The sequence below is a fragment of the Macrobrachium rosenbergii genome, chromosome 56 (assembly GCF_040412425.1).
Source record: "Macrobrachium rosenbergii isolate ZJJX-2024 chromosome 56, ASM4041242v1, whole genome shotgun sequence".
Taxonomy (NCBI): domain Eukaryota; kingdom Metazoa; phylum Arthropoda; class Malacostraca; order Decapoda; family Palaemonidae; genus Macrobrachium; species Macrobrachium rosenbergii.
Window position 1 is genome coordinate 8,650,192 of NC_089796.1, and position 14,110 is coordinate 8,664,301.

The following is a 14,110-nucleotide window of genomic DNA, read 5'->3' on the forward strand; positions in this document are numbered from 1 at the left end:
TCGTCTGGGTATTCGCGCAGCACACTGAAAGTCACGTGCATCTACTGTGATATTTTTAAACATACACACACACACACACACACACACACACACACACATATATATATATATATATATATATAACATATATATATATATATATATATATATATATTCTTTAATTAATAGATTTCTTTTTATTTTTTCCCATTTTTATATATCTTATTTATGCTATTATTATCTAACCTTCAATATTATTTTATAATCATTTTCATGGGGGCCACTTGCCCAAGTGCCCCTGCCTGATCCGCTAGGAGAGAGAGAGAGAGAGAGAGAGAGAGAGAGAGAGAGAGAGAGAGAGAGAGAGAGAGAGAGAGAGAGAGAGAGAGAATAACTAAAAATTGTACAAAAATAAAACAAATATTAATTAATTATAAATAGATAAAACTAATTAAATAAGAATAAAAATAATGAATAAAGATAAAGTACAAAATTTAAGAAAATTACTGGTAAATCCAGAGCCGTTAATTTATATTTGAGGTATTTTCATACCGATTCAAAGGTACTTTTGTCAATAAAGAACAAAAATAAAAACTTACTCGTGAGAGAGAGAGAGAGAGAGAGAGAGAGAGAGAGAGAGAGAGAGAGAGAGAAAGAATCTGATGCACAGTGGACACACAAAGTCGACTTCGAGCGCAAGTAATTTTCAAAAAAAATTTTCATTGTTTTTTTTTTCTATTTTTATATTTATTTTGCATATGAGTAGTCTTGTCTTTCTTTATCGTCCTTGTGTAATTATATGTATGGGCTGCGTGTTGGTGTAAGTATACGCGTCATATGTATACGTTGACATGCCAAGTTGCTGAAACTACTAAGTAAACATACTTACCGGGAATATGATTCAAATTTCTCATTTCTTACCTGGTTGTGGAATTAACTGAGAGAAGCCTAACAGAACCCTCCTAAAGTTTCCTCAGTTTGGTTAGGAGAGGTTTGTTGGTAGGGGAGGGGGAGATTGGGGGAAAAAGAAAGTTGGCGTCGTTTACCGATGCGAGATTGAGAAAACTCAATGGGTTTTTCGGATCTTAATGGCTGGGGTAGATAGGTTCAACAATAAGTTTTTATTTTTTTACATAGTTTTATTTGTAAATAAATCTGAACGGTTTTCTCAGCGATCTTAGGGTGTTGTTATCCCCTCTTTCTGTAGAGAATGATCTCTCTCTCTCTCTCTCTCTCTCTCTCTCTCTCTCTCTTAAGACTAGAGAGCTTTGGGTGGTGAAGTACGTGGCAAATACTGGACTTACCTGAGTTCGGTCTGAAAGCACGCCACATATTAATATATCTTGTAGCTAGTAATAATGTTATTATTACAGCCTGTAATACTAAGAAGGAAGAATTCTCTCTCTCTCTCTCTCTCTCTCTCTCTCTCTCTCTCTCTCTCTCTCTCAGACAATGAATGAAAAGATTTTAAAAATCATTGTTTGTTTGATAATGACGTAGCTTCATCTTAATTATCATAGTTTACACATTGTCTCTGCTTAACTGATTCATGTGAATGTTATTTAACATGGTATCCCCTTAATTATGATAATTAAGAAATTAAATTCACATAACTCAATTATGTGAAAGTTTACTTTAAACAACTGTATTTCTCTGAAATAAACATTGAAAGATTCCTGGATATTCATGTTTAATTCAGGTATCAGCTTTTCCCATTAAAAATTATGGCCACGGAAGTTATTCCCTAATGTATGGAAGCAGACTGCCAAGTAAGGAATGTTTTTTTTTTTAATTAAGCCAATGCCTTTAACAAATTTAACTTTCTACTTGATTTCCTTAGCGATGTCGCTGAGTTATAGAGGCAGTTAATGGCGTGACAGTTATTTATGGTAGTCGCTGAGAAGGCGTCGTTTAGAATTTAAGATCATATTTGATTTACAGTAAGATCTGGGGATTTATTTTGATTCAATATCACTTCAGTTTATTTACAGCTAAAAATTTGTAGTCACCTCTGAAATTCATTTTTAGAAATTTATTTACAATAATTTTTTGAAAAATAGTGTGAAGTAGAGGCACATTTAGAATTTGATTTTACAACAGTTTTACATAAGTTGTGATTGATTAACCACTGTAAAAACACAGCGTGCCAATAACCTAGATGTGACGCAAGTTTTAGTAACCATAAATCAATAATGTTTAGGGTTATTTTTAAGAAGCAGTGAAAATTAAGTACAAGGAGGGATGGTGAAACAAAACTCTCTAAATTGACTGATTTTTATTGCTTTAAGCAAGTAACATAAAAGCTGGAGCAATTGAGATCTGTTGCCATTTTTATGTGGATTTTGTTTTATTTCTCTGAAAAAAAAAAATTATTTTGAGAAACGAGGACAAATTGGTACTGACTGGTGTTTCCTTCGGGGTGAAAATTTGGTGGTGACAGGTTTTTTTTTTTTTTTTTTTGCCTCAGACAAGAAAAACTTCGGATGGAATTCTCTCTCTTTTTTTTTTGTTTTTTGTTTTTGACAGTGGTGTTAGCCTTTGAATGTTTAAAGGCTTTGGCCGATGTTGTGAATTTCGAGTTTTTTTAGTCGGTGGTGTCGACATTTGAATGTGATTGGACGATAGAGTGAGTTCAGAGCTTTTTCTTTTTTTTTGGCTTAATGTCTTTCATTTTTTTTTTTTTATATTTAGTTTTTTTTTGTAGGGGGAGAATCTAAATCTTTCGGCATTTGACGTTGGACTGCAAAATACCTTAGGTCCTGTTTTGTTTTATTTTTTCTCCCAAGCCTTTTGTAATTATATTTTATTTTGTTGTTGTTGAGAGAAGATTGAAAATGTTCCCGTATTTTTTGCAGTAGCTACTTTTTTTTTCAACCTTTTATTGTATTTCAAAATTAGCAGCATTTTACCTTTCGTTTTAATGACCCAGAAACATTCCTTTCTTTCCTGTTACTTTATTTGTGCGTAAAGGTTTATAAGGGGATCTAAACTGTTGTTTTTTGGCGTCATTTTTGTAAACACTAAATTGACAGCTAATAAGGTTTCTTCAGATTTATGATATCAGCTTGGTGGTAATTTTAGAAAAACAAATCATTCATTCCATTTGGTAGATTTTGCAACAGGGAGCCATTGAACACTTGTGGATAAGGTTTATGTATAGATATATATATACATATACAGTATACATATACGGTATGTCTCAACGTCATGATAACTTGTGCATTTGCATTCCGCACATTCTCAATCTTTTCGACCTCTGAGACCATGAAAGGTATTGATGGTCATGGCTGAAGAAGGCAAAGATTTATGATGATGGCCTTTCCTTCTCGCCAAGTGACGCCTCTCTCCCTCCCCCAGAACACTTTGTGTCACAAGCGTTAGATAACGGTACTTGGAGGCGAAGCCAAGTGTCATGAGGTGATGAGGCGTCTCTCTCTCTCTCTCTCTTTCTCTCTCTCTCCCCCCTCCTTTGGTGACAGATGGGAATACTTTGTGCTCCTTCGTCTTCGTTTGAGGCGTCGAGTCGGAATCCTTTTGAGTCACAGGAATGGGATTCGCGTCTCTGGGAATTCATGGAATGGTTTATTTGTGATAAAATCACACTCGTTTATTTCCTTCATTTGAACTCATTACAACTCAGAGTCTTGTGTTTTCTAAGCTTTGATATTTGGGATAGGGTTGCTGGAATTACTCTCACATGAGCCGCGGGGTTTATATGCCATTGTAGCCTGGCATTCAGTGGTGGTCACTTTTACCCTTGTAGTCTTTTTATTTTTTCTCTTAGTGAATTATGTTGCGTCAATGAGCACCTGAAGTATTGTGGTTGGGGGAAAAAGGAGGATTTAGCCTATATGACGATCATTATTCTATTATAGTTATTCTATTATTATTGTTCAATCTGTGTGTAGTTAATTTGAGCCCTGTATCTTCAGGAAACAAGTTGATTTGGTTTCATAAGGGCCAGTTTATTTGTGAATGCTGGAAAAAATTAAATTTGCGTAAGAAAATATAGACTTAGATGAATTTCGATAGGAAGTCTTTGAAAAGAATAGAATAAAAACAAATTGGAAGCTTAATGTCCATCGTGGGACGATTCAGGGAAACAGTGAGATTGAACACGACAGTGATAAATACGAAAACAAATTGGAAAATAGTATACTCAATCCTGTCAGGTAATCAGCAAAGAAACTGAAAAAATAATAAAAGCAAAAAGCACGTTGAGATTACGAAACACCCTCAGTTGTTTGGTGTGATTCACTTCACTGCCTTCACGATCTGACCGTCGGAGTTTCGGCAAGTGTTGTGTCATCCCTGTCACCACCCGGTTTCTCATTATTTGTTATCATCAGTACTAAATTATCCGACTTTGCACAAAAAAAAAAAGTATGACATAAAAGCGTAAACAAATACATGGACTTGTGCTTTTTAGAAAGATTACAATTTACCTAAAATATCGTTTCATGTTTAGAAAGAACAGAATGCCATAGAAAGTCGAAATTATGTATATATATATATATATATATATATATATATATATATATATATATATATATATATATATGTATATATATATATATATATATATATATATATGTATATATATATATATATATATATATACATATATATATATATATATATATATATATATATATATTATTCTCAAGCCTTTATTGAGTAAGCTTTCGTAGTAAAGAAGTGGAAGTTTCCGTATATATGGCTGTGTGTATTTACATAAATGCGTGTGTATGTATGTTTATAGGCGCGTGTACAACACCTGGAAAAAAGAAGTTACAGGCATTTGCAGGTATCATTAGAAATATAGAATAGGAAAATGTATTAATCAACGCTCATGCGTTTACAACACTATAGCGGTGACTAACCACTACAGTTTAGTGAATATGCAATCTACTGATATAATTCCATTGTATATATATACTTCTCTATACATAGATTTATTCTTTTATTTTACATGTGTAATAACCGACACGTTTCATACAGAACTGCGTTTTTTTTTTTAATAATGAATTTACCTCTATATAATATATTTACTATATATATTTACAGACACAGGTACAGTGTGTCACTGTACCGTGAGCAATAGGTTTATTAGCACACCTCCAGAAGGTCGGAGTGACACAAGAACTCGAGAAAAATAACTCGACTCATCAGAGCAGAGAAGAGAAAAGTAACTAAGCTTTTTAGAAAAATGGGGAAGAAATTAAACTTTGCAATACTTGAGCGAGTGGGGTAAAGTTCAGTGGGAATATGTGGTTCCAGGAAACGAACTTTACTCGTCAAGAAAAATGTGAAGAAAACATCTGGACAATTCGAGAAAGAATTGTTGGGTAGTATCACAGAAATTACTTGATAGGGGAAATGAACGGAAAAGGAAAAGTCCATTTTTCGATGGAATTTAGAAACGAAATCAGCCGCACTTTGTGTTCATTGGTAAATCGAAGAATATGGATAAAGGGAAAGATTCTCATTTTGGCTCTCCTGTGTGTGACCTATGTTATTTTTCATCTTCCTGTACACTTCCGACCAAAACATTAAGCGTATCACATGAAATACAGTATATATAATTATGTATATCAATAAAGCGAGTCGCTTTCACATTCACATTCACAAGAAGACCCTCCACATTCAGAAGTTGGAGCTGTTGTCTCTATTCCATTTTCGAAGGAGCTAAGAAACAACGAATATCCTCTGTCTATTCCCACACGCAAAGAGAAACAACGATTATATTTTTTTTTTATTTGGTCTGTTTTCACACTCAAAGACATGAAGACTTCACTAAGGCAGCGCCGCTCAGGCCAGCCACCTTTTTCTATCTTCGTGGTTCATGAACACCGATTTGAACAGGACTTATGAACAGTATTTTTGGAATTGAGATGGCTAAACTGGTTAGCTCTTCATGCAAACGGGGCTCAGCTACGTATGAAGGGTTGACCAGTTTAATTACATGGGGCGGGAGGAGCGTTGCCCCCTCCCAGCCTACCCACCGAATCCACCCATACTGAGACACGCCTCTTTCACTTGCACTCACCAACAGCAATCAGGGATTATGGAATTTGGAAGATTACTGACGCTGATTATCCTGATTTTCTGTCGGTTACCCCTGGGCCATTTTAATTATTTGGGAGATAAAAACCTTTTCGGTCCAATGGGTAACCTGTGCTATGGTTTTTAAGTGCTTATCTTTTCATTTCGTATGATTTAGGTTAACTATCGAATGATGCAGGTAATAGGTAAAAGAGTAGCGTTAAAGATTTCTAATTGGAAAAGAAAAAGAAAGGAGAAAATATTCCAGGTGATATTTGATCAGTGCTGTAAACTATTTTCAGGAACTTGGTGGTTTTGGTGACAGTGAAAACCTGGACTGTGGTCAGAACTCTCAAACCGGAGGAGATTTATATCAGCGCTAAGAGGAATCAAACGGTCCGAATTCTCTTTCGTTATTATTCCCGAATTTATTAGACATTTTAGTTTTCTTGACGAATCACACGACATCATTCATTACCCGTTTCACTGTTCTCGCGCGGCTTTATTTTTTCTCACGTATGAAGTAGTTGTCAAAAAGAAACTCGAACGTCGTCAATGGAAATCTCATATTTTATGTACATTTATTTCTGTTCATCAAGAAACAGCAAACACCGCACCAGTGACAGATATACCGTCATCGAACGTCCCAAAGACACACACACACACTAACACGAGCATTCCCAGTCACACGAGATGCTTTCGTCATGCTCTGGAGCATGTCAGGTGACCTTTTAAAAGAAGTCTCTGACGGTGTTAAGTCGAAATACATAATCATGCCGTCTGAGTACGTTTCATCTTTGTGGCACGTACACACACTTCCACAGGAATTACACGGGAGTGTACAACGTTACACACGACCTAAAGGTGCATTTCATCTACGAGGATAATAAGCCTGTTTGACTGTGTTATGTTTGGTCCAGGAGAAACGCTCCAGTCAAGTCAAAAGAGGATCAGCCGCGATCTAGGAATATTGCCTGAAACTTCAAGGACTAACTTCATGGAATCGTTTCATAGAATTAAGGGCGTGTTAGCCCGCACAGTTTCTCATCTATGTAAAACTATTTTGTAACACTGACACAACATCATCTGTAAAAAAAAAAAAAAAAAAAGAATGTGGTAAAGTCGAAATGAGCTTCATTGCTGCCCCCGTAGAGTGGAGTAAAGAGACTTCTCCACTTTCCAGGGAGGCTGTTTATTTTGTTTTTTTACTGCGTCGATGCTGTCATCCGTTGTTAGCGAACCCAAAAGGCGCCCGGGTAGGTAGGTAGGTGGATGCTGTTAGTAACCCGAGAGGCTGCGTTCAGTCCGCTTGTGGGCATCGTCTTGTTTTGGGTTGCAGTAAGTCCTCTCCTGTTGGACGCAGCTGTAAAAGAGTTCCCTGCCGTCTCTTGGAATCGTCTTCTTCTTCTTCCAGTTCGATTAGGGAACTCGCTGCCTCCAGTCTCTGGAAAAAGACATTTGTTTTTAGTTAACTTCGTAAAATGGGGATATGCATTTGCTGGATCATCTGAATTGATTTGAATAAACTGTAATAGTTATGAAATTAGGCCTAAGTATGATGCTCATCCTGTACCCTTAATAAAGCCTATATATATATATATATATATATATATATATATATATATATATATATATATATATATATATATATATACCATACATACAAACATACATACATACATACATACATACATACATACATACATACATACATACATACATACATACATACATATGCATATAAAACCTATGGCAGAATCAACATAGGGGAAATATAAGGGTACTGAGAATTTATGGTATAGAGGAAAGATGACTGAGAACAGTTAAACATTTTTAAATGAAACTGAAACTTCTGTAAGAACATGTGGGCTGGAGAGTGACTGGTTTGATGTTAAAAACGATATGAGACTAGGGTTGTGTTATCCCTCCATGGGTGTCCAATATCTTTATGGATGCATTAATGTAAGAAATCAGTAGGTGTACATGCAAAGTTGCGGCATAAGAAAATTAGTCATGATTGGAGTGTGAATTAGTTGATGTTTGCATATGTTCCGTAGCAGATTGATGGTAGAAAAGAAGCTGGAGAAACTAGTAAAAGAGTTTTAAAATTTTTGCCTGAGGGGGAAGTCGAGAGTAAATGTGAGCAATAAGATTATGAGGGTTGTGAGAAATCAGGAATATGGAAAAACATATGTTAATACGAATTTTGGAAGAATGGAAATTGTTGATTCATATAGTATTTAGGAATTAATTCAGTGCATTATATTTAGGAATTAATTCAATGGATTATGGTACGATGAGAGAAGAGGTGAGTCCCATAATAGTTGAAGCAGGAATGGTAGTAAGCTTTGTGCATAAAGCAGGATTAGTCTTAAATTGTTTATGGCAACCAAGGTAGAAATGTATAAAGGATTGTTGAGCAAGTCTCCTTTATGGAAGCATAGTGTAGATATTAAATGTGAGTGCAATAAAACTGATTTTGTTGACCTGTGTGGAAGGTTTTGCAGCATAGATAGAATTAACAGGGTGAGAAATATGGAGATACTTAGAAGCATTGGTAAAAGTTTAGCGAAGGTAAAAGAAAGGATAAAAGCTCTTTGAGATGGTCTGGTCATATAGAGAGAATGGACGAGGATAGTTTGCTGAAGAAGCATATAATTCAGAAATGCTATGGGTGAAGGAAGGGAGGAAGACCCAGAGAGGATTGGATACATGGGATGAAAGAGTAATCTGAAATGAAGGGTCTTAATATCCAGGAGGCTCCAGCGTGTGTACTAGAAATAAGCGGATGGCGCATTGTCTAGAGGGGGTTTAGTATAATGCTGGTGAGCCTTCTGTACATATGTTTGTAGTTTTTGTTCATTTATTTTTACAGATGCTGAGATATAAATGCACTGACACCAGATTACATTATATATATATATATATATATATATATATATATATATATATATATATATATATATATATATATATATATATATATATATATATATATATGTTGCACCACAGACAACACAAGTCAGTGGCGTCTGACAGCCAGAGTAAAACAATACGCTAAGTTATCCCTGCGTCTCTGTCCCTTCCCATCAACACCTTAGATACCAGGACTGACATTAATTGAGGTGACACGGCTCGTTATTAATGCAATGTCATGAATAACGCTGGAATCCAATTCCACACGGCGAGAGGCTGAGACCATCAGTTTCTGATTTTTCCTTGCAGACGTTTTCCCGACGCCGTCTTAACAAGGGAAAGCATTAGATCAGTTTTAATTAGGTTCGTTCATTTGTTGAGGAGAGGGGAAAGGAAATCACTAGGTTGCTTAATGAAGGTTATAAAGTGCTCGTCAGTTTTGGCCGGTTTAAAGAATTTATTCGACAAGGAGGTCAACCATGAATTATTTGTGGAGAGTTAATGAAGGACATAAAACACCCGTCATTCCTGGTCGTTTTAAACAATTTCCTTAACAAGGAGGAAAATTGAATCATGAAATATTGACAAGTAACAAAAAATTATTCAAGTGTTTTTATGAATTGATTAGATGCTTTGATAAAGAAACAGTTGACATCAGCTTTTGCCAATAATGCAATGATTCACTTATTCACCAGGAAAATTTTGTAAGCAAGAAATTGCATTTGCAAAAAAAAAAAATTGCTCCAGTTTTAGCTTGCGTGCTTTGATTTACCTGACCTGGAGAGAGAAAATTCAAACGCAATTTTTCACGGTCGGAAAGGCTCCATTTGTCAAACATGACACGTGCTGTTGTCCTCGTTCCTTCAGAGTTATTGAACAGGAGATTGCCAATCAGCTTCTTTTTTTTTTCCTCAAGAGTTAAGAAATGATTATTTGGGGCCTTCTTCTTTCAGGCCAAAATAACCCTTGTTGGTTGGTCGTTGACCTGCTTATTGTTGCCAACATCCCAGGCGTTCATTTTTTTTTTTTGAACTCTTGGTTTTTCATTCTCAAGAACATTTTTTTGCTCTATTTCTGTTTTTTTTTCTCTCGGAGAACTATTTGCAGCATTCAGGAATGAAGGCATTATAGGAGGCTGCATACATCAGATGCTTTTCTTAATCCAGTTTTTCAAGCGAAAGCAGAATATTCTGTTCGGGTTCTAATAATTCGGCGATGCGCAATTGGTGTGGTTAAAACGATAGATGCCTCTTCCGGCTGTTATTCAGACTGGCGGAAAAGCAATGCGCTTGGAATGCAAGGAGGAGTGTTAGGTCTTATTTGTTAGGTGATTCCCGTCAAATGAGTGTTTGAAGCCCTGTTTGCATGCAAGTTCTTTTACGTCAGTTTTCATACATAATTATAAGCACCCACACATGTATATATATATATATATATATATATATATATATATATATATATATATATATATATATATATACATATATACATTATATATATATATATATATATATATATATATATATATATATATATATATATATATATATATATATATATATATATATACATATTATGCATCTACATACATACATACATATATATACATTATTATATATATACATATGCATATGCATATCTTTTTCTGTTGTTGGTTTGTGATCGATGTTCACAATTGACTTTTAGCGTCCCCTCCTTTATGTTGTTTATAAAGACTGGTAAATCCGTTTAATTCAGCGTTAATCCAAGCAGCTCTTCCTTTGGCTTTTACATTCTAATGTCTTCTGTGATTATCTTTAGCTAGCTGAGTTAAACAAAGAGTTTTTTTATATAACCTGGATAGGGAAGTAGGTTATATGACGCGATTTTCGATCAGACGAAAAGTTAGTTCATTGAACCCCTTATCGAGACGTATGCTTCTCTCTCTCTCTCTCTCTCTCTCTCTCTCTCTCTCTCTCTCTCTCTCTCTTTCAGTTTTACTTGAAACACCTCTCAGCGTTTACGTAATGTTCATGCTGATTTTAGTTTTCTGTAAAAGAAAACTATTGTGCCGACTTTTTCTGTCCTTCCGCACTTTTTTCCGCACTTTTGCTGTCCGCCCTCAGATCTTAAAAACTACCGAGGCTAGAGGGCTGCGAATTGGTATGTTGATCATCCACCCTCCAATCATCAAACATACCAAATTGCAGCCCTCTAGCCCCAGGAGTCTTTATTTTATTAGGGTTAAAGTTAGCCATAATCGTGCTTCTGACAACGATATAGGATAGACCACCACTGGGCCGTGGTTAAAGTTTCATGGGAAGCGGCTCATACAGCATTATGCCTTGACCACCGAAAGATAGATCTATTTTCGGTGGCCTTGATTATACGCTGTAGCGGCTGTACAGAAAACTCGATTTCGCCGAAGAAACTTCAGCGCGTTTTTTACTTGTTTCATTTTTTTGTAAACTTTTCTATCTTGTTTTATTCAGTAAAGAACCTTTTCGATTTCTTTTGCTGTAATCCGAACAAGTGTTGGAGGCGTTCTCATTTCTCCCCCCTTTCTCAAATTCGAGCATTTCCAAGTGAACGCCCCCTGTGTTTTAGCCTGCTCCCGCGTCAAGTTCGTTGTCCTTTTTGACGTTCAATAAAATGGGTTTTCGCAAAACAGTTTCCTTTCCCGTCACGCGAACGTTTATCCCAATTTCATGGCGACCGTAACTCCCAAAATCGCATTGCTTACCTTCGTCCTCCATTGCTGTCTAATTTACCAAACAACCCTTCACCAGGTGTGACCGAGAATCGCCAATCACCCAGAAACACCTGCCGCGCTTGTCCCATTTAACTTGCCTGCATCCCAAATAACCACCTCTGCCCTTAATTTTATTTTTCCAAAATCACTCCCACCCTTAAAGTCATTAGCTGTTATTTTTGTAAAGTCACTTTTTTCCCCCCCTTTTGAGATTCATTTTCTCATTGAAGGTTTTGGAACTTTCCTAGATAGTGGCCCCCAAGGGTTTTAACCCGGTATGTGTCCACCTTTGTGGCGTGTTTGGTACAAACCCGTTTGGGATTTTTTTTTTAACCCGGTATGTACCAATCTTTGCAGCGTGTTTAGTACAAACCCGTTTGGGATATTTTTTTTTTAACCCGGTATGTACCAATCTTTGCAGCGTGTTTATTACAAACCCGTTTGGGATATTTTTTTTTGAACCCGGTATGTACCAATCTTTGCGGCGTGTTTAGTACAAACCCTTTTGGGATTTTTTTTTTAACCCGGTATGTACCAATCTTTGCGGCGTGTTTAGTACAAACCCGTTGGGGATGACCGTAAAAACATAAACAAAAATCTTTAAATATCATAAAGATAATGACCCTCAACAAATATTAGTCCTAGATAACGACCCCCGAAAACCCTTGGGGTTACTATCTCGGAAAGATACAAGATTTTAATTTTTTAAGTAACCCTACCCCCTCTGCCAACCCCCGCCCTTCCATTCACATCCGGAATGTGACAAATGACTCATTGTTTGCACGTGAGAATTCAAATCTCTCCCCCGCTTCATAATCCCATTTGCTCCATGTGGTCGCACATTTTAACACTTCTTATCTCCGCGTGTTTGGCTTTTCCACTCCCGTGTGACAAGAATGTTTTTCTCTGCGCCTTCCTCTTCGTTGCGGTGTGTCATAGACTATTATTTCTCTCTTTCTCTTTCTTTTTTTTTTAACGCGTGTAAACTTACTTAATGCAAATGTTAATTCGCACACAGATACACATAGCTGTTTCTTTATCTCTCTACCTGTATACCCGTACGTACATACATACATACATACATACTTGCAACGTGCATATATATATATATATATATATATATATATATATATATATATATATATATATATATATATATATATATATATATATATATATATATATATATTTGTGTGTGTGTGTGTGTGTGTGTGCGCGCGCGCGCGTGCTTAAAGTCGCACTGACACCTAGTACGTATATGCAGATATACCAAAGGAACATCCAGCGTTTCATTTTCCCGTTGTGTATGCATGTGTGTGTGTGTTTTAAAAAGGTTAAGTATATCTTAGTTTAACCAGACCACTGAGCTGATTAACAGCTCTCCTAGAGAGGGCTGGCCCGAAGGATTAGACTCATTTTACGTGGCTAAGAACCAATTAGTTACCTAGCAACGGGACCTACAGCTTATTGTGGAATTCGAACCACATGATAGCGAGAAATGAATTTCTATCACCAGAAATAAATTCCTCTAATTCTTCATTAGCCGGCCGGAGACTCGAACTCGGGCCTAGCGAGTGCTAGGCCACAACTCTACCGACTCTTCCAACGAGAAACTAAAGTGTGTTTTAGCAGGGTGCTGTTGCTGTCTAGACTGAGGAGTAATTATAAACGACCCAGAATTGTTCAGTTCGATTCCTTTTGAAGAAATATCTTTCATGTTAGAAATGCAATCTTTTTTCACCATGTTTGTCCCATATTGAGTATAATGCAGTGATGCAGAAAGACTCACTCATTATGAACAGTGTATTTGATGATGTGATCGCGTAAATGTCATAGATCTGTTTAATACGTCTGAAATACGACTACAGGATTACGTGAAATTATGAACAGTTAAATATACTGAGAAGCAATTTTTCAGGTTAATATGTTGTCTTTTAGCGTTTGAGTTTTCTGTAAAAGAAAACTATTGTGCCGGCTTTGTCTGTCCGTCCGCCTTTAGATCTTAAAAAACTACTGAGGCTAGAGGGCTGCAAATTGGTATGTTGAGCATCTACTCCCCCGTCATCAAACATACCAAATTGCAGACCTCTAGCCTCAGCAGTTTTTATTTTGTTTAAGCTTAAAGTTAGCCATAATCGTACTTCTGGCAGAGCTATAGGTACCAACAACATAGGCCACCACCGGACTGTGGCTGAGTTTCATGGGGTGGTAAGAGTTTTATGGGCCGTGGCTGAGGCCACCACCGAACAGAAAACTCGATTGCGCCGAAGAAACTTCGGCGCATTTTTTCTACTTGTTGATATTTGAAAATCAGTTTTAGAATAAACTTGACGCCTACAAATTTCCTCACCCGGTGCCCAGTTTACATACTTAGTCAACCACAAATTGTCGTGAGTTATCTGCAGAAAAAGTAGTATATGACGCAAATAGTATTTTTGT

At 36.4% G+C, this 14,110-nt stretch overlaps 1 protein-coding gene across 1 annotated transcript in view; it reads right to left on the bottom strand.

The window, feature by feature from the left end:
• Positions 1–4,933: 4,933 nt before the first annotated feature.
• LOC136836465 (sex peptide receptor-like) overlaps positions 4,934–14,110 on the bottom strand; it is an 87,435-nt gene continuing 78,258 nt past the window's right edge. Inside the window, exon 2 of the mRNA XM_067100730.1 lies at positions 4,934–7,468. The gene's annotated coding sequence lies outside the window, so the exon portion shown is untranslated. The remainder of the gene's footprint in view (positions 7,469–14,110) is intronic.